Raw genomic sequence first — 26,643 nt, 5'->3', positions numbered from 1 at the left:
TTGAACAAAGGCTTTGAAAGAGGAAAGTGGATACAACTCTGTTCCACAAGAATTATGACTCTCAATTTATATCAGTTCAAATTTATGTGGATGACATTATATTTGGTGCTTCTAATGAACCTCTATGTAAGGATTTCTCTAAGTTAATGCATGTTGAATTAAAAATGAGTATGATGGGAGAGCTTAAGTTCTTATTAGGACTACAGATTAAACAAACCAACAATGGAATCCATATTCCTCAAACCAAATATATAAAGGAACTTCTTAAGAAGTTCAAATTGGAAGATGCAAAAGAAATGAAGACTCCCATGTGAATGTATGAATACAGGGTTTTGATGATGCCAAAGTAGAATCAAACAAGGTTGCTTCAACAAACATTCAAAGGTTAAGCATTGCTTCAAGATTAATTCAAGGTTAAGCAAACAAGATCAAGAAAAAGATAAGGCCTCAAACAATCTCACTGGTTGATTGGTTTTTTTCCTCAAAACAAATTGTTTCCAAGAGATCAAAGGCACTGGTAATCGATTACCAGGCAGTGTAATCGATTACTAGAGACAAATTTGGAAATAAACTTTTCAAAAGAGTTTTGAAATTTGAATTTTGAATCTTATAATCGATTACCAGATGTTTGTAATTGATTACCAGTAAAAGCACTTAAGAAAACACTTGGAAAAGTCATGACCCTTCAAAATATAACTATGTAATCAATTACCAGTGAGAAAACTTCAGAAAAACTTTTTTGAAAAGACACATCTCTTCAAACCATATTGAAAAGGCACGATAAGCCTATATATATGTGTGTCTGACTTCAAAAAGTAAGAAAGAGAGTTTTCAAAGAGAACTTAATTGTCAAATGCTCTCTAAACAACTTTTGGCCAAACACTTGCAAATCTATTGAGAATTCCTCTAGGATCTTCAATTTGTATCATCTACTCTAAAGGAGAGAAATCTTTCTGTTCATCTCAGAAACTCAGTTATAATCAAGAGACTGGTTGTCTCTTGGATTGTGAGAATATTGAACACAAGGGTGAGGGATCCCAAGGTGTTTTCGAAGTCTATAGATTTACAGAGATAGTGGAAAATCTCAAAACCATGTACGTAGGCACGAGAAGTGGCCGAACCAGTATAAATTGAGTTTGCATTTCTCTCTTCCCTTATCTCATTTATTTTATTGCAATCAATTTTTTCTTGCACGTTTAAAGAACATCGATTAAATTGATTGTTGCTTCTTCTTTTGCATTTTGAGCTTATCATTTAAAAGGGGGTTAAGGTTTGTTAGTGGGAAAATTTTGAAACTTAATTCACCCCCCCCCCCCTTAAGTTATTGAGGTCACTTGTCCAACATCCTATACATCCAACAACATGTCTTGGACTAGACAAGGAATCCAATAAAGTTGACAACTCACAATATAGGGCCATGATTGGATCCTTACTATACTTAACTGCATCCAGACCTGACATATTATTCAGTGTTGGACTATGTGCCAGATCCCAAAAAGACCGAAGGGAAGTTCGCTTAATTGTTGTAAAGAGAATATTTAGATAGTTAATTGGAGCTCCTAACCTTGGTCTTTTCTTTAAGCATAGAAAGGAATTTAGGTTGATCAGTTATTGTGATGCTAACTATGCTAGTGACAAGCTTGAAAGAAGAAGCACTAGTGGAAGTTGCCATTTCCTTGGTGGAAACCTAGTCACTGGGATCAACAAGAAGCAAGGATAAGTAGAACTATCCATTGTAGAAGCAAAATACATATCAAGAGCAAGTTGTTGTACTCAATTGATTTGGATAAAGAATCAACTGGAAAACTATAACATAATTGAAGGAAACATCTTTATCTTTTGTGATAATAAGGTTGCAATAAGTATTTCTAAAAACCCAACTTTGCATTCACGAGCCAAGCAGATAGAGATTAAGCATCACTTTCTTAGAGATCGTGTTCAGAAGGGAATAATGGAACTATAGTTTGTACTCAATGATGGTCAGCTTGCTAAAATTTTTGTAAAACCCCTTATTGAAGAAAGATTGGTTTTGTTAAGGAGTCAACTTGGAATAGACTTTGTAGATGAACGATTAATGCCTAAATTCTTGACAAAGTTACATTTTGCATCCATAGGACATATCGTCCAATGGCCATACATACATGCATGACTGGACGACTAATAAGTGGATGAGGGATATTTTCAAAACTCTACACTTTATTAAAACGTTGCATTTTTTATTGTTGAGTTATCCTTGAGTAACATGCCTCTTAATTACCTTTTAAAAGCCTAGAGAAACTGCTCATATTCCATTATAAACACCTTAATTCAGGACAACAGTCTATCTCTATCATTTTTGCAATCTTTCAAGAATCTTCAATATTTCTCTCAGAAAAATCTCACAAAAACCCTAACTTTCTTCACAAAATCACCATAACAAGCTTCAGTGAAAACACTGCTCCTGCCATGCCCATCATCACCAAAGATGCAATCACCGTCTACACTGAGGGTGAACCTACTATTCATATTGAGCACTTCTTCGACATAGGAATGCTAGAAGGGCTAGGTCTCAACATACAACACACACTGATGTATTGTGGCATTCATGGTTACTTCAACGACCCAGAATTCATCGAGATGTTTTGGAGGAATGCACAACTCAAGGACTGGAAGACCATTGTGTCCAAGGTTCTTGGCAAGGAGGTAGTGTTGTCCATGGATTTCATTGCACAGGTCATCGGGTGCATCAGGGAGGGAAGCACATACCAAGAAGACTGGGAGAAGCCCTATGAGTGTCATGTCCTAAAAGCTCTTTATGACAGGAATCTCAAGGAAACAGATGGGAAGAAGAAGATTCAATACAATCTTCTATATGATATGGCAAAATTTTGGTCCAACGTCACTCTAAAGAGCTTTATGCATAAAATAGGCTTCAAAGACTTTGTGTTTGACCTATAAAAATTTGTGCTCTTCCATCTAATGGACAAGATCTAGTTCAACCTTCCACATACAATCTACATCAACTTCCTAAGGGGCATGAATACTCTATGAAGAGCGTACGACATCTACTATTTCACCCTTATCAACAAACTCCTTTAGGAATACCAAGTGTTCTATGTCTTTGAAGGAATGGACAAGGACTCCAACCAGTCCATCATCAGCAGCAAAGGAACCTTCATCACCAACACTTCAGTGCTGTCAACCTAAAGGTAATGAAGGTAGACATAAGGAGGAACATGTTTATTCCTCTAGTGAACCATGATGATATCCCGTAGAAGAGGCAGAAGAAACTAGCCAAGACTATTGTTGATGAAGACAAGGCTCTGGAAGCCTTTGGCCTTGCCAAAAAAGTCAAAAAGATCCTCGGGGAGCAAAAAGACAAGGTCCAAAGTAGAAAATAAGCCCAACAACTTGAGGAGGAGGAAGAAATTGTCAACAAGGAGCAACAGATGAAGAAGAAACATGAAGTTTTCAAACCCTCTCTTCTAGTGCAAACTCAGAAGACTCATCCACAGACCACTCTAGTTAGGAGGAGTCAAAGACAGATCTTTGAGCAAGCCTCAAAGGCTCAAAAGCTGAGGGATCTAAGTGAAATAAAGGACAAAGACCCTCTAATAATCCCAAGGAAGCACAAAGTCGAGCAACAAATACCTACTATCCAAAAAATTGAAAAGGGCAACCCATAATTCCTTCTTTCTTTCCAAGGAAGAGGAAGACTAGAGCTAGACGCAAGCCCATCCCCTCAAAAGAAGCAGCAAGACAACCATCCTCCAACAACTCTAGTTCATCTGACAGTGAGGAAACTTCAATTCCCACTCCACAACCAACAAGTCCACCTCCAACACAGCCAAAGAAACATATTTCCCCCATAAACACATCTAAGTTTCCAACACTTGGATCCATTTGGAAGAGAAGCTAGAGACCACGGGAGCAACCAGCAGCTGAGGAGATTGCATGCAACAAGTTTCTTGTTGCCTTCTTCACAAGAAAGCAATAGAACTATGGCAGGCCAAGTGAGATCGTCCAGCGTCCTAAGATGGAGCCCATCCAACGACAGCATAAAGTTGTGACAACACCACAATGGATAAGGTATGATCACATCCATACTCCATCAAATGCATATAAGCCTTGCCTCCAGATGTTATAATGGCTCTAGATACCCCTTCATGGACAAGACCAGTGTATCCCAACTAGTCAAAATGTGTCCTCATTGGATGTCCAGTGGAACCCCTAGAACCACTCATCCATCCTCTAAGCAAGCAAAGCAAAAGCATAAGATAACTATCACTTCTAATGATCTCTTTGCCAAGACACCAAGGTTCACCACTCCTATAGTAACCATCAGAATGGACCTGTCAAAGGAGAATCTTACTCCTCAAGTCCAATGGTCTAAGGAGGTGCATATCTAGACTCATCTCACTAAATACATCCCCTAAAATCCTGCATGCTTAAAACCCTTTCCTCGAGATCTTGACATGATTGGAGGCATTCTGAAGTATATGTACATATCTAATTAGGCCACTACTTACCCTCTGGGACTCCATATTAATAGAAGTACTAACATCAAGATGGTGCCAGGTAGAACTTGTCCAAGGCTACCCATTTGTGATGAAGGCAAAAAGAAGGGCTTAAAGCTTTACATCAACAAAGAAATTCCCAACAGGGGTTAGAAGGTACAATTGGTCAACCATCCACGAGACTGGAAGCATCTGTTCCAGAGTCAAAGGCTTATTAGGAAGCTTGATTTTGATTATGCAAGACCTCATAGAATCATACCGTGTGGAAAGACGCCAAAAGTGTAGACCCTTCCAACTATGAACATGTGCCTTCTAGCAACCAAAGGGATTCTATTCAAGTATTGCGTCCAACCAAGGTATACCACTTTGACGATGCAAACACTTGTTCTGTGAAGAACCATGAGGACAACCTCATCGAGCATCAGAAGAAGCTGCCCATCATCTTCAATCATCATGTCTTCAACCTCAAAAAGATGAGCATATAGGAATTGGAAGTTCAGGTCCAACACTTTCATGAGTTGTAGATAGCAGATAGTGCTCAGTATGAAGTAGCCTGGAAAGCAAAATTGGCCACTGAAGTTAAGTACAAAGTTGATGCAGAAGCTAGACGGCAAGCTGCTGCTAAGAGAAAGGCTGAAGCATAGGTAGAAAAGACTAGACCCAACAAGATGGTTTTGAAACAGTTGTTGTGATTGCTGGAGCACGAAAAGTGGCTGAGTCCACTGCAATTTTTGCTGCTGAGAACTAGGTAGATAAGGTTGATGAGGCTCTAACCTAACCAACCTCACATGAAGCCACATGTAAGGATATCACTACTGTCACAGTCCATACCACTACTTCTGGACCTATTTCAATCATTGGATGTTTTGAGAAGGATCAAGCTGAATGTTTTGATGATGCCAAAGGATCACATGTTTCTCAAAGCTTTATTCAAGACAAAGAAATTAAAGATATTCAAGATGGATGATCAAGACAGTCTCTAGAGTCTTAGGAAGGGTATATTAAATAGGAAGGGAATTCCTAATTGAAGTAGCAAAAGGTTTGGCCAAGAAATTTAAGTTAAAAAGTCTTTTTCAAGAGATTTACTCTCTCGTAATCGATTACCAGTGGCCAAAAATGATTTACAACAGCTATTAAAATTTGAATTCAAAATTTGCACTGTGTAATCGATTACACATATATGGTAATCGATTACCAGCAGTTATTGAACATTTTAATTTAAATTTTAAAGCTTGTAATCGATTACACACATACTGTAATTGATTACCAGAGGAGATTTTCAGAAAATATTCTCAACAGTCACATCTTTTAATTTGGTTCTTGAATGGCCATCAAAGGCCTATATATATGTGACTTGAGACACGAATTTGCTAAGAGTTTTTCAGAACAACAAGTGTTTATTCTCTCAAAAAGAAAAATCGTTTTATCCTCTTAAGAATTCCTTGGCCAATTCAATTGCAATTCATTAAGGAATCATTTGAGTGCTCAGATTGTAAAATCTATCTCTTTCAAGAGAGATTCATTCTTCTTCTCTTTCTAATTCACTAAGGGATTAAGAGACCGAGGGTCTCTTGTTGTAAAAAATTCTAAACACAAAGGAAGGATTGTCCTTGTGTGTTTAGAACTTGTAAAAGGAATTTACAAGATAGTGGAACTCTCAAGCGGGTTGCTTGGGGACTGGACGTAGGCACAAGGGTGTGGCCGAACCAGTATAAATCTGAATTTGCACTTTCTCTTCCCTTAAACTCCTTTATTTATTATAGTTTTATATTCATATTTAAGTTGTTATATTTGAATCAATATTTAAGAAGTTTATTATTAAGGGAATTTATAACTTGATAGAATTTTAATTGGGGAAATAGTTTGTAATATCTTAATTCAACCCCCCCCCCCTTCTTAAGATATCTGAGGCCACTTGTCTAACATACTATACCACCATATATGTTTTATTGTGACTAAAATCCACGTTAAGAAAAGAAGGGACAACAATAATAATAAGAAAGCAAAGCTCCAAGATGTAGAACTTAAAAATTAGGAAAATATTGAGTATATATTTGGTGCAAGCCTAGGCTTGGGGCACACTGAAAGAGGCACATAGCTCGCTGTAGTGTTAACCTATGCGTTTAATCCATATTCAACTTTTTTGGGTTCAACCCATGTTCTAATTCCCAATTAAACGAATGGACCAAAGTTGCAGTTAGAAGTTGAACCATTCGAAGCCCAAGACTAAGACCCACACAAATCCTTCGTCCAGCACCAAAGGGTATCACCTCAAAGTCATTTCCCCTAATGTCAACTTTTGCCTTCTCATCATCTTGAAGGAACCTTTCAGGCCTAAACTCCAACGGATCAACCCATTCATTTGGGTCACGTGCTATGGCTCAAACATTCACTAAGAGTGTGGCACCCTTAGGGATGTGATACCTGAATATCTTGCAACTCTCGGTGGCAACATGTGGCAGGGAAAAAGGGGTTGATGGGTAGAGCCTAAAGGTTTCCTTGATCATAACTTGTAAGTGTGGGAGGTGGGTCAAGTCCTCTTCTTTGATGTTCCTCTCTTGACCCATAGTAGTATCAATTTCTTGTTGGACTTGGGCCAAGATTCTTGGGTTTCAAATAAGTTCTGCGATGGTCCATTCTGTGGTACTTGATGATGTGTCAGTTCCAACCGTAAACATGTTATGCAAAAATTGAACATAATCAACAATAAGTGATTTGTATTTTTGTACTTCAAGCATATCGTTCATACTGGATCTCTTAGCCATTGATTCTAAGATGTGATATTGTGGTTAGGTAAGGATTAAAAATAAATAGAAAGTCAAATGTGTCCCTCCAAGTAAAGATGAAAGTAAGAGATTAGGTTGAAATTTATAACTCTCAAGTGTGCTTTAGACATAGGCCTTACAATTAGGTAAGGATTTTTTTTTCCTTTCTTTTCTTTTTTAAAGAAAATGACCCATGGGGTTATCTAACTAGTTAGAGAAGGGAGTTGCTAGGTGCACCCAGCATTATTGCTGGTGCACCCAACAATTTAAGTAAAGTGACAAAAATGTCATTCACTTAAATTTTTAATACCCTACGTTGTTGCGATACTGTTCACCGTTCGTACAATTTGCATTGTCGCTTCCTCTTCTTCACCCTACACCTTCGCCTTCATCTTCTTTGTTCCTCTTGGTTCCTTTTCCGCACCGCCTCCATTGGTTGCTTTCGTTGTCGGCATTGAGGACATCTCCATCTCCGCCACTTTTGCCGTCAAGGTAAGCTTCCTTCTCCTTTGTTAATGGTTGTTGGGTGGTGGTTGGGTTTCATATGCTATGTATGAATCATGTAATCCGTATGTGTTATAAGGATCACCTGATCCGTAAAACTCATAAGAATTATGTAATTCGTATGAGTTATACAGATCACCTGATCCTTATAACATATATGGATTATGTAATTCATATGTTGTTTTTAAATTATTAAAAAAAGAATTAAAATTTTTTTAATAGTAAAAGTTTTTTTTATATAAAAACTATTATTTTCTTTTTGTTTTTAAATAGGTTTTTTTATGAAATATAAATATATTATTTTCTTTTTTGTTTGTAAATAGTTATTTTTTATTTTATAAAAAAATATTGTATTTTTGAATTATGATTTTAAATAGTTATTTTTTTTTGTAATTCTAAATATCTGAATTTTAATTTTGTTTTAAAAATATGTATTATTTGTGTTTTAAATAGAAATATTTTATTTTGAATTATGTTTTGAAATAGTTATTTATTTTAACTATAAATATGTTAGTTTTGTATTTGTTTTTAAATAGTTTTTTGTATGAAATATAAATATATTATTTTATTATTTGTTTGTAAATAGTTATTTTTATTAGATAAATAAATAATTTTTTATTTTGAATTACGTTTTTAAATAGTAATTTGTTTTCATTCCAAATATATTGATTTTTTTCTTTTAACTCTAAAATAATTTTTTATTTACAAATGATTGTATTGTAATTGATTTAAGTATTTTTTGAATTTTGACAAATTTTTATGTGTGTGCAAATTTGTAAATTATGGTTAGAACTAAAGGTTTAGGTTGTGCCTTAGACAGAGTTATAGGAAGAGCCCTGAGGAGAGAAGATAATTGTGATTTAGATTATGCTCCCCAGCGGCGAAGGCCCACAACATCTACACGTAGGCAACGGGAAGCTGGCGTTGTTGCTTAGGATGCTCCTTATGTGAATGATGCAGATGAAGAGGTCTTCTAACATGCAAAAGAAGTTGGTGTTGATGCCCAGGGTTTTCCAAGCGGGTTGTGTGATACAGCAGTGCTGACTGCCTATGCTGATCATGTTGCAGTCATTGTTAGGAATGGAGAGGTATTTATAGTTTTTAATAAATGATATTTCAATAAGTATTTGTTATTATTGTTAAAATTATTTAATTTTTTTTAGGAACGTCCTGAATTGAAGCTATCCTCCCATGGAAGGAAGGTATAGAAATTCGGAAGGCCTGCTACTGAGATTGAAGGGTTAGTCGCTACCACAAGATTAAGTCCTTTGATCGCATGTTCATCGGACACTGGCGATCGGGGACTTATATAAGCTTTTGTGGAGAGGTGGCATAAGGAAACGAGCAGTTTCCATCTTCCAGTAGGAGAAGTCACCATCACCCTCGATGATGTAGCCTCTTTGCTTCATTTGTCCATCATAGGCGCATTCCACAACTTCGACACTCTTCATATCGATGAAGCAATGTTGATGTTAGTAGAGTTACTTGAAGTTAATTAAGATGAAGCTAGAGTTGAGACAGTACAGTGTCATGGGGTATATGTACGCCTACCGTGGCTATGAGAGATTTATCATAGTAAATGTGAGGTCGAACACTGGACTGTAGTAGCTCGAGCTTATTTATTGCATTTATTAGGTTGCATTCTTTTTGCTAACAAGAGTGTAACACACGTGCATGTCGTGTTCTTGGATGCTTTCTGAGATCTCAATCAGAGTGGAAGCTACGCATGGGGAACTATAGCCCTAGTGCATATGTATGATAATTTGAATGATGCTTGCAAGAGTGGCGATAGACAACTTGCTGGATATATCACTGTTATAGGTATTTGTCAATGATTGTTATTTAATTATTTTTAATATGTTCATGTGAATTTTTTTTTCTAATCAAATTTGTGTAGTGTTGGATTTATGAGCATTTTCCATCTATTGTTGAGGCTTTTACGGACTCAGACTATGATGAAAGGTCACAATGTGCCTGTCGTTGTACATCTACGAAGGCCTCTACGAAGGCACTACCAGCATCAACTTATCGGAAGCGTCTAGATCGAGAGTTTGACCTTATTTCATGCTTTTCTGGACATATCTGATAAGGTCCCATTATCGTCATACATCGACCAGAGAGCGTGGTGCGGCAATTTGGGTATGTTCAAATGATTCCATACTGTGCGGGTCCAAAACTGTGCTTCGAAGACATTGATGATAGATGTATGCATTTCTCTGACTACCTTACACCGGTGGTTCAGATTTGTGTTATGCCTGGACAATGTGCAGTGGACTACATGGACTGGTTCTACATGATTTCACATCCATTCATGAGGCCGACACAACCCTGTGATCCACCTAGACATCCACCTGTCATGCAAGATGAGACATATGTTATTCTTAATTTCACTTAATTTAATTATGCAATATGGTAATACCTTATCTGTTGTTGTCAATGTCATAGGAGGCTTGTCAAGCAATTGTAGAAAGGTTGGAGCGGGTGCTCAACCTATTAGGATAGTGACTGAAGGCACAGAAGCACACGAGGTCATGCAAGACTACCTAAGGATCGCTAGGGGTGCCACTGTGGATCGCAATGTATATGTGAGGTTGCGACAAAGGCAGCGCACGGATCACGCATGAAGACTATGTTTATCATTTGTAGACTATGTATATCATTTTATTTTGTTTGACAACATTTTTGTTTTACCAATTTTATTTGAATTATTTTTTATATTACTATTGCCAAACATCAATCATTTAACCCTAAAGCGTAACACTAAACCCTGGTTTCACGTCACAGTTAACTCTAACAACACACGTAAGACTAAACCCTAAGTAATATAGTAACCCAAAACAGTGAACTTTAATGTAAGAAATAATCATAAATTAATGTAGGACATTACAATGTCCTCGAAACCTAAATGTTCACTCTTCACTTAAATCAACATAGTCTCTTTTCAACATCATCAAATTTTTGTACTGATGGATTCTACTAATATATGGAGTTGGCCACTGCTTTGCCTGAGGATGACAATTCCTAGACCATAACAAAGCTAGAGGCAGTCACGGACAACGATCTCTTAAATAAACTTGTTATACATGCACAAACAATTTAAAGTTATGATAACACAATTATTTTCATTAATTTAAAAATACCATTACGATGAATGTACCTGAACAAAATGATTGTCAAAGACGTGACCAATACATATTATGTGATGCACAGAAAAATCTGTTGGTGGTTGACTTCTAAAAGAAAAATACGTCATGCTTTGTTGTAGAGACAACGATACAAGGATTACATTATACCTTGATGCAACGACATATCCCATGTCGGTTATATCCATCCACTTATCCATAGTAACCTGCATGAACCAGGTATACAGATGACATTTATTTAAACTAATTTTTTTTAAAAAAACATAACATAAATTACATACCACGGATAATCTATCAACAAGTAAGGACCTTTTTAATTCCTCAAATTTGTCTATGCCACGAAAGAGGTTGATATACTCATCAGACCATTTGGCAAGTTCTTTAATCCATTATGTGCACCTTTAGTGTTGACCTTTTCTGCAGGAGGACACATAGAGTTTAGATCAGGGTAGGCAATTTTCCGAAGTTTACTCTTTAGAGTTACTTTGCCACAAACATCAAGCTCCTCAAATCACTTGGATATGATTTCCTTCTCTTCAATTATGGTCACTTGGGGCTTAGATAACCCTTGGTCTGAAAAATTTAGCCTCTGCCAAAACATATGGATTGTCTCAAGTGGGATGGTACCAAGAACATATTTGGATAGCTCACATACACATGAAAGGCCGTGAGTAGTTCTCATCACACATCCACAACGAGAAGGATTTTTGCCAGCATAATGTACACACTCATACTCAGCAACAATCTAATTTAAAGCATACCTTGAAACCATGCCAAGTAGCCTTTTAGACAACGTAATTTTAAAAACATGTCCAACCACATGTGTACTTGTCTCAAAGGATGCCTTAATTTCAATGTGTTGCAACATGATCTTGTTGTTCGTGTGGAAGCAAAGCTTCATGATGAATCAAAAAAGATTCAAAGGTGTTTTGATGATAACAATGATGACAACAAAAGATGATGACAAAGGTGATGAACAAAAAGCTCAAAAGATCAAAGAACAACTCAAGTGAATCAAAGAACAAGTCAAGAGTTCAAGAATCAAGAAGAATTCAAGACTCAAGAAGAAAGTCTACAATCAAGAGTCAAGATTCAAGATTCAAGATCTCAAGATTCATGATCAAGATTCAAGACTCAAGATTCAAAAATGAAGAAAAGACTCAATCAAGATAAGTATTAAAAAGTTTTTTTCAAAACTTTGAATAGCACATGAGTTTTTGAAAAAACCTTTACCAAAGAGTTTTTACTCTCTGGTAATCGATTACCATATTGCTGTAATCGATTACCAGTAACAAAATGAGTTTAAAAAAGTTTTCAAACTGAATTTACAACGTTCCAAATATTTTCAAAAGGCTGTAATCGATTACAATGTTTTGGTAATCGATTACCAGTGTCCTTGAACGTTAAAATTCAAATTTAAATGTGAAGAGTCACATTGTTTCACTCAAAAGCTTTGTGTAATCGATTACACTTATTTGGTAATCGATTACCAGTGTTTGTTTCTGAAAAATCTAAAGATGTAACTCTTCAAAAAAGTTTTGACTTTTTCAAATGGGTTTTAAGTTTTTCTAAAAGTTATAACTCTTCTGAATGGCCTTCTTGACCAGACATGAAGAGTCTATAAAAGCAAAGCTTTGTTTTGCATTTTCAATCAATCTTTCTAACAACAATCTTGAATACCTTTCCAATCAATTCTTTACAAGCCTTGAATCTCTTTGAACTTCTTCTTCTTCTTCTTTGTACCGAAAGCTTTCTGAAGTTTTCTGGTTTTCCAAACCTTGAAAACTTGTGCTATTCATCTTTTCATTCTCTTCTCCCTTTGCCAAAAAGAATTCGCCAAGGACTAACCGTCTGAATTCTTTTTGTGTCTCTCTTCTCCCTTTTCCAAAAGAACAAAGGACTAACCGCCTGAATTCTTTTGTGTCTCCCTTCTCCCTTGTCAAAGAATTCAACACGACACAGTCTGAGAATTCTTTTGATTCTTCCCATTCCCTAATACAAAAGCGTTCAAAGGTTTAACCGCCTGAGATCTTTGTCTCAACACATTGGAGGGTACATCCTTTGTGGTACAAGTAGAGGGTACATCTACTTGGGTTTGACTGAGAACAAGAGAGGGTACATCTCTTGTGGATCAGTTCTAGTGGAGGGTACATCCACTAGGGTTTCAAAGAGAACAAGGGAGGGTACATCCCTTGTGGATCTTTGCTTGTAAAAGGATTTTTACAAGGTTGAAAGAAATCTCAAGGACCGCATGTCGCTTGGGGACTGGAGGTAGGCACGGGTTGTTACTGAACCAGTATAAAAACTCTTGTGTGTTTGTTTCCTTCTTCCCTACTCTTTTACTTTCCGCTGTGCATTTAATTTTCGCTTTTACTTTCTGTTAAGTTTCTCTTCTACTCCATATTCTCTTAACAACATAAGTAAAAGCCTTAAAAGAGTAATTTTTTTAATTAGTAAAGGTTTAGGAATAATTAATTCAACCCCCCTTCTTAATTATTCTGAGGCCACTCGATCCAACAAGTGGTATCAGAGCAAGTTTCTTGTAGGATGGCCTCCTCAAATCCCTTGTTTCCTGAAGGAAATTCCATTCACAGACCACCCATTTTCAATGGTGAGGGTTACCATTATTGGAAAACCCGCATGCAAATATTCATTGAAGCCATAGATCTAAATATATGGGAAACAATAGAATTAGGACCACATATACCCACTATAGTAGATGTAAGCACAAGCACTACAACCCAAAAACCTAGAGATCAGTGGACAGAAAAAGATAGGAAAAAAATCCAGTACGATCTCAAAGCCAAAAATATCATCACTTCAGCCTTAGGGATAGATGAGTACTTTAGAGTGTCAAATTGTACTAATGCCAAGGATATGTGGGATACTCTCCAGTTAACCCATGAAGGAACCACAGATGTAGAAAGGTCTAGAATAAATACCCTTACCCATGAATATGAGTTATTTAGGATGAATCCAAATGAAAACATTCAGAGTTTACAAAAAAGGTTTACATATATTGTAAACCATCTTGCATCATTAGGAAAAGTTTTTCCTAATGAGGATTTAATTAATAAAGTCTTAAGATGTTTAAGTAGGGAATGACAGCCCAAGGTAACTGCCATTTCTGAAAGCAAAGATCTCTCTTCCATGTCTCTTGCCACTTTATTTGGTAAATTGCAGGAACACGAGATGGAACTTCAACGCCTCAATCAGAAAGAAGAAAATGACAAAAAGAAGAAAAGCATAGCCCTTAAAGCCTCATTTTCAATACAAGAAGAAAACGAAGAAGAAGATTCAGATGATGAAGATTTTTACATCTTTGTTAAGAAATTTCATAAATACATCAAGAAAAGAAGAATTGATAGGCGTTAGAATTTCAATAATGGAAGAAAATCACAAGAGAATTCTCAAGTCCTTAGGTGTTACAAATGCAACCAAATTGGTCACATCAAGGTCAACTGTCCGTCAAATGAAGAATGGTCGGAGAAAAGTGAAAAGAAAAGATTTGACGAAAGAAGAACTAAGAAAGCATACATTGCATGGGATGACAATGATTCATCCGATGGTTCAGAAAAGGAGATTAATCTTCTAACTAAAGATTATGAAAGTGACAAGAACGTCTCTCAAGGATAAAAAAAAACAACAAGAAAAAGCATGATCCTCATCTTTGAAGATCTAGACACTTCAATTCTGAAAAAGGTAATATCAAAACCATTATCTTATTAAAATTTCTCTTAAAGTTGAAATTTTTATTCAAACAATTTGACTATGATGACTAACAATTCCTTATTTGTTTGTCTTTTGATTGTTTGAAATCATGAGTATATTTGCTTGATTGATTTTATCCTATTTGCATGATATATTCATTCATATAGTTAAGTAAAATCAATATTCTTCTTGCTTGTGTTTTGATTGTTTTTGATAAAATTGATTATCTTCATGTTTTTTAAATATTTTTTTTTGCATGACATAATATGTAAATTACATGATTAAAAAAAGTTACTCATAAAATGTTTTCAAATTAGCTTTCATAGAAAAATACTTTGATAGTAACTCAAAACCTCTTCTCCCCTAGAAAACCTGCTGTTTTGGTTTTCTGGCTAAAATAACCACTGGTAATCGATTACCATAATAGTGTAATCGATTACAAGCAGTTATTTCTGGAAAAGTTGCTCTCTGGTAATCGATTACCATATTTGTGTAATCGATTATGACGCATCCCTGCACCTATATATTCAAATTTCAAATTCTAAAATCTGCAACCTTTCTCTCTCTCGAAAACCCTCACCCCCAATTTTTCTTCCAGCCATATCTAACTCAATTCTTGCCCAAATCACTCCCCGCAAAAGCCCAAACTTCATCTTTTTTCAATCTCTTTCATTTGAACCGATTGAAATCCCAAAAACACTCCTCAAATGGCAGAACCATCGAAAAAGCGGAAAGGAACCTCGAGTCGGAGTCAGCGGCATTCTGGGTCACAGGAAGCCCCAATTCCTCCCTCCATTCCCTCTGGATCATTATTTTCATCAGAGGAACAGCGTACACGGTACACAAACCTCTTTTCCTCTTGTTCCATTGTAGACCCAAAATTCATAGATATGGAGTTCTTCTCTAATGAGAATTTTGAATGCTTCCAAGCATTTGAAAACTCCAATCATATTCCATTTATGTCTCTGAAATTACCTGTTTATTCTGAATTAGTCAAAGCTTTTTATTCTAATTTAGAAATCCATGAAGGTACTCTAAACTCTGAAGTTTATGGGATTAAGATGGTCATTGACCAATCCCTATTTTATGATTTAACCAAATTGCCTAGTGAAGGTGTGCCTTTTGAGGGTGCACTGATTGATGAATGGAAATTCGATTTTTCTGTGCATGATGCCCGCCGGTTGGTTTGCACCAACCAAGCGGATATGACCGGAAGACTTCTTGCCGGTTCATTGGCTTTTGAAAGCCCCATACTCCATTACTTTATAGTTCGCATTTTGCTTCCTAGATCTTCAAACCTTGCCCAGGTTTCTGAAGAAGATCTCATTGTCATGTGGGCCTTTCATAAAGGTTTACAAATTGATTGGGCACATCTTGTTAGATATCGCATGCATAAGGCATTGCGATTGAATGCCCCATTGCCTTATCCTCACCTTGTTACCCTCTTCCTTCAACATTTCAACATCCCTCTTGATTCTGAACCTTATGTTCCAATCAAGAGATCATTCCTTATAGGCACTTCAGTCATAGCATCCTTTGGTTATATTAAGGAGCATGATGGCTCATGGGTAAAGAAGGGTGCTAGAAATATTGGTGAAGAAGGATATGAGGGAGAAGATTCATCTCTTCTTTCGAAGATTTTGGAAAGGTTTGATGGTCTTCAAACCTTTGTTGGTGAGAGGTTTGATACTTTAGAATTGCAAGTGGATATGCGCTTCAATGAAATGGAGTCAAGGATGACAAAGGTTGAAGAAGATGTATCTTACATCCGGTCAAGCTTCGATCTTCCACCACCGCCACCTCCATCATCTTAGAATTATATTTTAATATTATTACTACTTTGATTTTCAGCCTTGTATTTTGGCTATATTACTATGGTATTTGAACAGTTTATTATTTCCTTATTTGCATGGTCTGGTTGAACAAGTATGTTATTTGACTATGTGGATTTTATAAGTTAATTTGTTTATGATTGTTGCTTCATGGTTTTTACTTCATAATGTGGTTAATATTTTTTATGAATGTTGTATGAATGTTTAAGATATATTTGCATACTTTAAGTTTGATACGCACTTTGGCTTTTTGTTGATGCCAAAGGGGGAGAGAAATAAGGATAAATCAAGAACTCACATGAGTAATCAATTTAATTTTAAGATAAGCATAAATTCAAAAACAAAGGGGGAGCATTTATAAGAGTGATCGACTAGGAAAAAGTGTGTATGTGTTTCTTGATTTCAGAAGTTGTCATCATCAAAAAGGGGGAGATTGTGGAAGCAAAGCTTCATGATGAATCAAAAATGATTCAAAGGTGTTTTGATGATAACAATGATGACAACAAAAGATGATGATAAAGGTGATGAACAAAAAGCTCAAAAGATCAAAGAACAACTCAAGTGAATCAAAGAACAACTCAAGTGATTCAAAGGTGTTTTATGAATGTTGTATGAATGTTTAAGATATATTTGCATACTTTAAGTTTGATACGCACTTTGGCTTTTTGTTGATGCCAAAGGGGGAGAGAAATAAGGATAAATCAAGAACTCACATGAGTAATCAATTTAATTTTAAGATAAGCATAAATTCAAAAACAAAGGGGGAGCATTTATAAGAGTGATCGACTAGGAAAAAGTGTGTATGTGTTTCTTGATTTCAGAAGTTGTCATCATCAAAAAGGGGGAGATTGTGGAAGCAAAGCTTCATGATGAATCAAAAATGATTCAAAGGTGTTTTGATGATAACAATGATGACAACAAAAGATGATGATAAAGGTGATGAACAAAAAGCTCAAAAGATCAAAGAACAACTCAAGTGAATCAAAGAACAACTCAAGTGAATCAAAGAACAAGTCAAGAGTTCAAGAATCAAGAAGAATTCAAGACTCAAGAAGAAAGTCTACAATCAAGAATCAAGATTCAAGATTCAAGATCTCAAGAATCAAGATCAAGATTCAAGACTCAAGATTCAAGAATGAATAAAAGACTCAATCAAGATAAGTATTAAAAAGTTTTTTTCAAAACTTTGAATAGCACATGAGTTTTTGACAAAACCTTTACCAGAGAGTTTTTACTCTCTGGTAATCGATTACCATATTGTTGTAAGCGATTACCAGTAGCAAAAGGAGTTTAAAAAAGTTTTCAAACTGAATTTACAACGTTCCAAATATTTTCAAAAGGCTGTAATCGATTACAATGTTTTGGTAATCGATTACCAGTGTCCTTGAACGTTAAAATTCAAATTTAAATGTGAAGAGTCACATTGTTTCACTCAAAAGCTTTGTGTAATCGATTACACTTATTTGGTAATCGATTACCAGTGTTTGTTTATGAAAAATCTAAAGATGTAACTCTTCAAAAAGGTTTTGACTTTTTCAAATGGGTTTTAAGTTTTTCTAAAAGTTATAACTCTTCTGAATGGCCTTCTTGACCAGACATGAAGAGTCTATAAAAGCAAGGCTTTGTTTTGCATTTTCAATCAATCTTTCTAACAACAATCTTGAATACCTTTCCAATCAATTCTTTACAAGCCTTGAATCTCTTTGAACTTCTTCTTCTTCTTCTTTGTACCAAAAGCTTTCTGAAGTTTTCTGGTTTTCCAAACCTTGAAAACTTATGTTATTCATCTTTTCATTCTCTTCTCCCTTTGCCAAAAAGAATTCGCCAAGGACTAACCGCCTGAATTCTTTTTGTCTCTCTTCTCCCTTTTCCAAAAGAATAAAGGACTAACCGCCTGAATTCTTTTGTATCTCCCTTCTCCCTTGTCAAAAAATTCAATACGACACAGTCTGAGAATTCTTTTGATTCTTCCCATTCCCTAATACAAAAGCGTTCAAAGGTTTAACCGCCTGAGATCTTTGTCTCAACACATTGGAGGGTACATCCTTTGTGGTACAAGTAGAGGGTACATCTACTTGGGTTTGACTGAGAACAAGAGAGGGTACATCTCTTGTGGATAAGTTCTAGTGGAGGGTACATCCACTAGGGTTTCAAAGAGAACAAGGGAGGGTACATCCCTTGTGGATCTTTGCTTGTAAAAGGATTTTTACAAGGTTGAAAGAAATCTCAAGGACCGCAGGTCGCTTAGGGACTGGAGGTAGGCACGGGTTGTTACTGAACCAGTATAAAAACTCTTGTGTGTTTGTTTCCTTCTTCCCTACTCTTTTACTTTCCGTTGTGCATTTAATTTTCGCTTTTACTTTCTGTTAAGTTTCTCTTCTACTTCATATTCTCTTAACAACATAAGTAAAAGCCTTAAAAGAGTAATTTTTTTAATTAGTAAAGGTTTAGGAATAATTAATTCAACCCCCCTTCTTAATTATTCTGAGGCCACTCGATCCAACAGTTCGTGGCATCCCAAACACTACATAGGTCTCCAAGGCTATTTTGTAATAGTTTTTTTAAAGTTTAGTAAGCAGATTCAACTCTACATTTCAAATACACAAATCCCAATAAACAAATACAACAATTAAAATCTATGAATTCATCAACCCTAATGAAAAAAACATGAACATTTTCATACCTGTTTGTTGTTGTGTTTCCTAAGTGCATCACCTTATTCGTCCAATCTTTAACAAATTTTTCCTTATGGGAAATTATTCATGTTTCATTAACAAAGTCATCAAACATTAGCCATGGTGAACAAACAATTTTAAACTTCTTAAGGCAATCATCGAATTGATGCTCCGAACAACAATCAACCAAACTCCCCCAGGCATCCATGACATACTCCCATGCATTTTTTTGAGCAATTAGGGATTTACATTTTGCCTTGACATTCTTGTCGATGTGAAACCTACATAACAAGTAAGTACACTCAGGGAATACAGTTTTCACTGCATTCATCAATGCTAGGTCTCTATCGATCACAATAACTCCAGGGAGGGCATCACGTCTTAGAAAAAGACCTCGAAACCGTTCTAGAGCCCAAATCACATAATTTACACGTTCTCCCTTCAAGTATGAAAAACCAGCAGAGAATGTCATCCCCGTTGGTGTCACACCAACAAAGTCAAGTAACGGGAGTTTGTACTTGTTTGTTTTGTAGGTACTATCTGTTAGTGTTTAGCTCTACTGAGCTTTAAAAGATTGGCTAAGATTTTGTTAAAACATAAACACTTAGACAATGAAGGAAAGCTGGAGTTGCTGCACATGATGTCCAACGTTATGTCAAGGAATAAGATCGGGCTGCACAATGCACAAGGCAAGATAAAATGTCAAATGAAGAATTGAAGTTGCAGGATCCACGATGTCGGATACAATGTCCTGACATCCTGCCCGAGAATACTGGAGTTGCTGTACAATGCAAGATAAAAGTCAAGTGCAGAATTGAAGTTGCAGGATCCACGATGTCGGATACAATGTCCTGACATCCTGCCCGAGAATACTGGAGTTGCTGTACAATGCAAGATAAAAGTCAAGTGCAGAAGTGAAGCTGCAGGATCCACGATGTCGAACACGATGTCCTGACATCCGGCCCGATAATACTGGACACATAAATTTGTTATATCTTTAACAGATTATTGTGCAGTTAGCAAGAGATAAGAAGATCTATCTTTAGGAACGAACTAAAAGATCATTATAGTTCGAATTTCAAAGTAGAAGAGTTCGTTCAGGGATTAAAGATTAAAGATTAAAGATTCAAACTAAAAGATCAAAAGTTATCTTTTAGTTCTTTAACTGCAGATTTTTTCAGAAGAAGATAGATCTCCTCCAGCACAAGCCGTTGCAGCCCAGAAACGCAAATTGCTATATAATCATGGAGGCTGCACGAGTTCTGTACCAAGTCCGGGATTGAAGAGTTATTTTGTGAGCTTTGGGACTTGAGTCTTTTGTGAGCCACCTTGATGGTACCCTAACATCAAGTGTTGGACCTATGTGTGTAGAGTTGATCTCTAGTGTGTAGAGTTGATCTCTAGTGTGTAGAGTTGATCTCTTTTGTTCAGAGTTGATCTCTGGTGTGTCTTTGACTTAATTGTAAACACGGGAGTGTGAGTGAGAGGGAGTGAGCGGAGGTTCTCATATCTAAGAGTGGTTCTTAGGTAGAGATCGCACGGGTAGTGGTTAGGTGAGAAGGTTGTAAACAGGGCCTGTTAGACCTTGAACTAACACTATTGAGAGTGGATTTCCTCCCTGGCTTGGTAGCCCCCAGATGTAGGTGAGGTTGCACCGAACTGGGTTAACAATCCTCTTGTGTTATTTACTTGTTTAATCTGTTCATACGGATGCATCTAATCTGCATGTTCTGAAGCGTGATGTCGTGACATCCGGTACGACATCTGTCCCCTGGTATCAGAATTTCAATTGGTATCAGAGCAGGCACTCGAAATCACTGAGTGAGATCTAGGGAGATAAATTCTGATGAACATGGAGAAAGAAGGAGGACCAGTGAACAGACCACCAATTCTTGATGGAACCAACTATGAATACTGGAAAGCAAGAATGGTGGCCTTCCTCAAATCACTGGATAGCCGAACCTGGAAAGCTGTCATCAAAGGCTGGGAACATCCCAAGATGCTGGACACAGAAGGAAAGCCCACTGATGAATTGAAGCCAGAAGAAGACTGGACTAAAGAAGAAGACGAATTGGCACTTGGAAACTCCAAAGCTTTGAATGCACTATTCAATGGAGTTGACAAGAATATCTTCAGACTGATCAACACATGTACAGTGGCCAAGGATGCTTGGGAGATCCTGAAAACAACTCATGAAGGGACCTCCAAAGTGAAGATGTCCAGACTGCAACTATTGGCCACAAAATTCGAAAATCTGAAGATGAAGGAGGAAGAATGTATTCATGACTTCCACATGAACATTCTTGAAATTGCCAATGCTTGCACAGCCTTGGGAGAGAGAATGACAGATGAAAAGCTGGTGAGAAAGATCCTCAGATCCTTGCCTAAGAGATTTGACATGAAAGTCACTGCAATAGAGGAGGCCCAAGACATTTGCAACATGAGAGTAGATGAACTCATTGGTTCCCTTCAAACCTTTGAGCTAGGACTCTCGGATAGGGCTGAAAAGAAGAGTAAGAACTTGGCTTTCGTGTCCAATGATGAAGGAGAAGAAGATGAGTATGACCTGGATACTGATGAAGGTCTGACTAATGCAGTTGTGCTCCTTGGAAAACAGTTCAACAGAGTGATAAACAGAATGGACAGGAGGCAGAAGCCACATGTCCAGAACATCCCTTTCGACATCAGGAAAGGCAGCAAATACCAGAAAAGGTCAGATGTAAAGCCCAGTCACAGCAAAGGAATTCAATGCCATGGGTGTGAAGGCTATGGACACATCATAGCTGAATGTCCCACTCATCTCAAGAAGCAGAGGAAAGGACTTTCTGTATGTCGTTCTGATACAGAGAGTGAACAAGAAAGTGACTCTGACAGAGATGTGAATGCACTCACTGGGAGATTTGAATCTGCTGAAGATTCAAGTGATACAGACAGTGAAATCACTTTTGATGAGCTTGCTACATCCTATAGAGAACTATGCATCAAAAGTGAGCAGATTCTTCAGCAAGAAGCACAACTGAAGAAGGTCATTGCAGATCTGGAGGCTGAGAAGGAGGCACATGAAGAGGAGATCTCTGAGCTTAAAGGAGAAGTTGGTTTTCTGAACTCTAAGATGGAAAACATGACAAAATCAATAAAGATGCTGAATAAAGGCTCAGATACGCTTGATGAGGTGCTGCTGCTTGGAAAGAATGCTGGAAACCAGAGAGGACTTGGATTTAATCCTAAGTCTGCTGGCAGAACAACCATGACAGAATTTGTTCCTGCCGAAAACATGACTGGAGCCACGATGTCACAACATCGGTCTCGACATCATGGAACGCAGCAGAAAAAGAGCAAAAGAAAGAAGTGGAGGTGTCACTACTGTGGCAAGTATGGTCACATAAAGCCCTTTTGCTATCATCTACATGGCCATCCACATCATGGAACTCAAAGTAGCAACAGCAGAAAGAAGATGATGTGGGTTCCAAAACACAAGGCTGTCAGTCTTGTTGTTCATACTTCACTTAGAGCATCAGCTAAGGAAGATTGGTACCTAGATAGCGGCTGTTCCAGACACATGACAGGAGTCAAAGAATTCCTGCTGAACATTGAGCCCTGCTCCACTAGTTATGTGACATTTGGAGATGGGTCTAAAGGAAAGATCATTGGAATGGGAAAGCTAGTTCATGATGGACTTCCTAGTCTGAACAAAGTACTGCTGGTGAAGGGACTGACTGCAAACTTGATCAGCATCAGTCAGCTGTGTGATGAAGGGTTCAATGTAAACTTCACAAAGTCAGAATGCTTGGTGACAAATGAGAAGAGTGAAGTTCTAATGAAGGGCAGCAGATCAAAGGACAATTGTTACCTATGGACACCCCAAGAAACCAGCTACTCCTCCACATGTCTATCCTCCAAAGAAGATGAAGTCAGAATATGGCATCAAAGATTTGGACATCTGCACTTAAGAGGCATGAAGAAAATCATTGACAAAGGTGCTGTTAAAGGCATCCCCAATCTGAAAATAGAAGAAGGCAGAATCTGTGGTGAATGTCAGATTGGAAAGCAAGTCAAGATGTCCCACCAGAAGCTTCAACATCAGACCACTTCCAGGGTGCTGGAACTACTTCACATGGATTTGATGGGGCCTATGCAGGTTGAAAGCCTTGGAGGAAAGAGGTATGCCTATGTTGTTGTGGATGATTTCTCCAAATTTACCTGGGTCAACTTTATCAGAGAGAAATCAGAAACCTTTGAAGTATTCAAGGAGTTGAGCCTGAGACTTCAAAGAGAAAAGGACTGTGTGATCAAGAGAATCAGGAGTGACCATGGCAGAGAGTTTGAAAACAGCAGGTTCACTGAATTCTGCACATCTGAAGGCATCACTCATGAGTTCTCTGCAGCCATTACACCACAACAGAATGGCATAGTTGAAAGGAAAAACAGGACCTTGCAAGAGGCTGCTAGGGTCATGCTTCATGCCAAAGAACTTCCCTATAATCTCTGGGCTGAAGCCATGAACACAGCATGCTACATCCACAACAGAGTCACACTTAGAAGAGGCACTCCAACCACACTGTATGAAATCTGGAAAGGGAGGAAGCCAACTGTCAAGCACTTCCACATCTTTGGAAGTCCATGTTACATTTTGGCAGATAGAGAGCAAAGGAGAAAGATGGATCCCAAGAGTGATGCAGGAATATTCCTGGGATACTCTACAAACAGCAGAGCATATAGAGTATTCAACTCCAGAACCAGAACTGTGATGGAATCCATCAATGTGGTTGTTGATGATCTAACTCCAGCAAGAAAGAAGGATGTCGAAGAAGATGTCAGAACATCGGGAGACAATGTAGCAGATGCAGCTAAAAGTGGAGAAAATGCAGAAAACTCTGATTCTGCTACAGATGATTCAAACATCAACCAACCTGACAAGAGACCCTCCATTAGAATCCAGAAGATGCACCCCAAGGAGCTGATTATAGGAGATCCAAACAGAGGAGTCACTACAAGATCAAGGGAGATTGAGATCGTCTCCAATTCATGCTTTGTCTCCAAAATTGAGCCCAAGAATGTGAAAGAGGCACTGACTGATGAGTTCTGGATCAATGCTATGCAAGAAGAATTGGAGCAATTCAAAAGGAATGAAGTTTGGGAGCTAGTTCCTAGGCCCGAGGGAACTAATGTGATTGGCACCAAGTGGATCTTCAAGAACAAAACCAATGAAGAAGGTGTCATAACCAGAAACAAGGCCAGACTGGTTGCTCAAGGCTACACTCAGATTGAAGGTGTAGACTTTGATGAGACTTTTGCCCCAGTTGCTAGACTTGAGTCCATCAGATTATTACTTGGTGTAGCTTGCATCCTCAAATTCAAGCTGTACCAGATGGATGTGAAGAGCGCATTTCTGAATGGATACCTGAATGAAGAAGTCTATGTGGAGCAGCCAAAGGGATTTGTAGACCCGACTCATCCAGATCATGTATACAGGCTCAAGAAGGCTCTCTATGGATTGAAGCAAGCTCCAAGAGCTTGGTATGAAAGGCTAACAGAGTTCCTTACTCAGCAAGGGTATAGGAAGGGAGGAATTGACAAGACTCTCTTTGTCAAGCAAGATGCTGAAAACTTGATGATTGCACAGATATATGTTGATGACATTGTGTTTGGAGGGATGTCGAATGAGATGCTTCGACATTTTGTCCAACAGATGCAATCTGAATTTGAGATGAGTCTTGTTGGAGAGCTGACTTATTTTCTAGGACTCCAAGTGAAGCAGATGGAAGAATCCATATTCCTCTCTCAAAGCAAGTATGCAAAGAACATTGTCAAGAAGTTTGGGATGGAGAATGCCAGTCATAAAAGGACACCTGCACCTACTCACTTGAAGCTGTCAAAGGATGAAGCAGGCACCAGTGTTGATCAAAGTCTGTACAGAAGCATGATAGGGAGCTTACTATATTTAACAGCTAGCAGACCTGACATCACCTATGCAGTGGGTGTTTGTGCAAGATATCAAGCCAATCCCAAGATAAGTCACTTGAATCAAGTAAAGAGAATTCTGAAATATGTAAATGGCACCAGTGACTATGGGATTATGTACTGTCATTGTTCAAGTTCAATGCTGGTTGGGTATTGTGATGCTGATTGGGCTGGAAGTGCAGATGACAGGAAAAGCACTTCTGGTGGATGTTTCTATTTGGGAAACAACCTTATTTCATGGTTCAGCAAGAAGCAGAACTGTGTGTCCCTATCTACTGCAGAAGCCGAGTATATTGCAGCAGGAAGCAGCTGTTCACAACTAGTTTGGATGAAGCAGATGCTGAAGGAGTACAATGTCGAACAAGATGTCATGACATTGTACTGTGACAACATGAGTGCTATTAATATTTCTAAAAATCCTGTTCAACACAGCAGAACCAAGCACATTGACATTAGACATCACTATATCAGAGATCTTGTTGATGATAAAGTGATCACACTGAAGCATGTTGACACTGAGGAACAAATAGCAGATATTTTCACAAAGGCTTTGGATGCAAATCAGTTTGAAAAACTGAGGGGCAAGCTGGGCATTTGTCTGCTAGAGGAATTATAGCAGCTACTGCAATCTGAACGTGCCCAAACGAATCACTTAACATTAATAGCACGTTCACCACAAAGCAAATTCGACCGTTGCTTCACACGCCCCTCTACATTCTTCATTCAAATTTATATCTGCTTGGCATTCGTGTTTTCTCCAGCATTTCCCAATAGTTTTCTGAGATTTACGAAATCATTCCAAACGCTCTGTTTTTCCATGGCTTCCTCACCAAAAGGAACTTCCGCTTCTGGTTCACCCGCTGTACCATCATCTCCGCACCAGGAACAACCAGAATTCAACATCCAACCCATACAAGTAATTCCTGGTCAAGCTTCTGTCCCTGAGAAACTGGTTCCCAGAAGACAACAGGGAGTGAAGATTGCTGAAAACCCTAGCCCTGCAACAATTCCTAGGGAAGTAGACACGGAGATGGACAAGAAAATCCGCGGTATTGTGAGTAGCATTCTGAAGGAGGCTTCTGTGCCTGATGCTGAGAAAGATGTTCCAACATCTTCCACCCCGAATGTTTCTGTGCCTGATGTTGAGAAAGATGTTCCAACATCTTCCGGTCCAAATGCTGAAGTACTCTCTTCCCCCAGCAAAGAGAGATCAACAGAGGAAGATGATCAAGCGACAAAGGAGACCCCTGCACCAAGGGCACCAGAACCTGCTCCAGGTGACCTCATAGACCTGGAAGAAGTAGAATCTGACGAGGAACCCATTGCCAACAGATTGGCACCAGGCGTTGCAGAACGATTACAAAGCCGGAAAGGGAAAACTCCCATCAAGAGGTCTGGACGAATCAAGACTATGGCCCAGAAGAAGAGCACTCCAATCACTCCTGCCACATCCAGAAGAAGCAAGGTTGCTATCCCCTCCAAGAAGAGGAAAGAAATTTCCTCATCCGATTCTGATGATGATGTCGAACTAGATGTCTCGACATCTAAGAGGGCCA

General features: G+C 37.9%; 1 pseudogene; it reads right to left on the bottom strand.

Moving 5' to 3' along the window:
- Positions 1 to 6,527: 6,527 nt before the first annotated feature.
- The window catches only part of LOC100798204 (flavonoid 3'-monooxygenase-like), a 31,254-nt pseudogene continuing 11,138 nt past the window's right edge, over positions 6,528 to 26,643 (bottom strand).

This window comes from Glycine max, chromosome 6, assembly GCF_000004515.6.
Source record: "Glycine max cultivar Williams 82 chromosome 6, Glycine_max_v4.0, whole genome shotgun sequence".
Classification (NCBI taxonomy): domain Eukaryota; kingdom Viridiplantae; phylum Streptophyta; class Magnoliopsida; order Fabales; family Fabaceae; genus Glycine; species Glycine max.
The sequence above is the reverse complement of the archived record's forward strand: the minus strand, read 5'-3'. Positions and strand labels throughout refer to the sequence as shown.